Consider the following 2676-nt stretch of genomic DNA (forward strand, 5'->3'; position numbering starts at 1 on the left):
CCCCAGGCTGCCCAAATCCTGCCCACCTCAGTGGCTTTGCACCTGCCATTCCTTTTGGGTGAAACACACTTCCTCCAGCTCTTCCTCAAGGCTGGCTTCTTCTCATCACTTAGGCTCACCCCCAGAGTTACTCTCACCTTCCGCGCTGCTGTTCTCTTCTGCCTGCCATGATAATGTCAGCTCCAGCACCCAGGCCCTCCCTAGAACCTCTTCCTGTTTGACGTCTTTCATAGCATAATTGCTACCTGAATTTTTGCGATTTAAAATTTTTTTAAAATTATCTATCTTTCCCACAATAATGTAAACTCCAATATAAATTCATAGCCCAGTGAATAATATTTATTTAATCACTGAAGGAAACCTTCTTCAAAATATGGACACAGCAGACTTCAATGCAGCTTTTCATTTGCCAATAAACTGACATCTGTTAACCTACGCTGTTCACCAAAGACATCACTGATTCATTCATTTGACAAATACCGATCAAATGCAGGCCATTAGAGTAGGAAGGAAATGAATTCTACAGTAAGCAGCTGGGGAATTAACTTCAGTCTCTATCATTTATTTGTGTATGGCCTTTTGCAAAATGTGTAACCTCTCTGAAACTTTGTGAATCTGTAAAATGGGATTAAAATGCACTTGTACTTACTTTAAAATGTATCAAAAAACAGGGTGGATTGATAGATGTGTAGAGGGATGGACAGATGGAGACAGAGGTGATAATGCAAGCAGCATAGAATGTTCACTGTAGAATCTAGGTAGTGGGTAAGCGAGTGTTCATTGTAAAATTCTTTCAACTTTTCTGCATGTTTGAAGTTTTTCAGAATAAAATATTGGGGGAAAAGAGTAAAAAAAAAAAAAACCTTGCAAGTTTGTTTTCAGGATTAAATGATAGGGCGTTCAAAAGTACATCGCAAAGGCGCCTGAAGCGCTGCGGGGTTCCGTAAATGCAATCTGCGGTTGACCTTATTGATAGAACGGGGTGAGTAATGTGGGAGGATCCGAGAGGAGCAGGACCCGTTCCCGCGCCTGGTGGAGAAACAGGTGCAAACACTCCTTGTACAATGAGGAATTGCTCCAGTCAGGCCCGTGCACTGCTAGGAGGCTGCGGGACCACAGGGGAGGCAGGACTGAGCCCGCCTGCAGGAATGGTGCAATGAGTCCTGAGAGCAGACTCTGAGGGGGCCTCGAAGGATGAAGAGCTGTTCAAGGGCCAAAAATGGCCCCAGGCTCTGTTTAGTGGTCAAATGAAAGACATCCCTTTCCAGCCTGCGACGATTAGGGCTGTCCTTCCCACAAACATTTCCTTGAGTTTTCAGCCGCATCTTCCCAACTTGTCTGTCAGATATACCATTTCATCTCATCTTGTAGCTGAACTTGAGCCCTATCTTGGGATGCAATGAACTTCTTTAACCTTGCACTCAGAGCAGAAACTCAAGTGATTAGGGGATTTCTTTATCTTTATTCCTGGGTTCAGGTTCTGGAACAAAACCCGGTTCTTGTTAGGATTACATGGCGCCTTAGCATGCAATCACCTAGCAAGATGTTGTGATGGGTTAGACCTTCTGGAAGGCCAGCGTGGCAATCAGTGGGGTAGATTTTTTATATGCCTTTTGCCCTCTAAACAGGAAGATATGATCTGATCAAGTCAACAGAATTTTCTGTTTATTGGGGATAACTGTTTTTCTCCAAGGGACTTGAAGATAAATTGAATATATTCAGTTTTTGCAGCTGATCTTATTTCTTCCTGGGAAACCCAGGCAAAAGAAATGTCTCAATGCAGCTTAAGTCTAGAAGCAGCCGACTGTCAGCTTCTAACACAGAGAAGACGTGCATCAGAGTCTTTCCAGGTCAGGTAGCTGGACCACATTTCAATCATTCCCTCCACAAACCCACACGTTTTTTTGTTCTGCGCCGGGCCTTGTGCCAGGAATCGGGACGCAAAGATGCTTAGACACGTGGCCGTCCCCCCGGAGTTCACAGGCTGTGGGACGGATACCTGCAGACAAATGTTAGCTCTTATGATCAGGGCCAACAGAGAGGGATGGACAGGGGTCTGGGATGTGCAGAAGAAGGACGGACGGCATGAAATTACCTTGACAGATGTAAAAGCTCTAAACTCCTGCAGAGGAGTCAAAAACAGAACGCCTTTGCTTTGTTCTTTTCCTTAGGAAATTGTGAACAGGGAAGGCTTTGTGCTTACTTTTAAGCAAATAATGTCAAAAATGCCAAACACAGCCTTAGATCCTAAGGAACTTTAAAAGAGATTTCACTGAGGTTTTGTTGATAAAAGAGAAGAAGGGAGAACCAATGAATATGGAGCACTTACCACCGGCTGGCACTTACAGAGGGCATTTCGTTTAATCCTCACAACAACCCTGGGACACCGCAGTGGGGAGGGAAAGGAGGCTCCGAGAGCTTGGGTGCTTTTCCCAGGCCACGTGGAGCAGAGCTGGGATGCAAACCAATTTTCCAGTCTGCGAAGCCCGTGCTCGTTCTGCCCGACCCCTGTCTCCTGAGTCAGACAGGAGAGATGCTGGGGCCTTCTGCAAAGAAGGGTGCAATCAACTTTCCAGGGGGCAACTCTGTGTCTTATGTGGCTGTTTGGGATGTCAGGACCAAGGCTATTGACCTTGACCCCAAGCCATGGTAACCTCTGAAGACTGAGGGGAGGAG

Source organism: Equus caballus, chromosome 14 (assembly GCF_041296265.1).
Source record: "Equus caballus isolate H_3958 breed thoroughbred chromosome 14, TB-T2T, whole genome shotgun sequence".
Classification (NCBI taxonomy): Eukaryota; Metazoa; Chordata; class Mammalia; order Perissodactyla; family Equidae; genus Equus; species Equus caballus.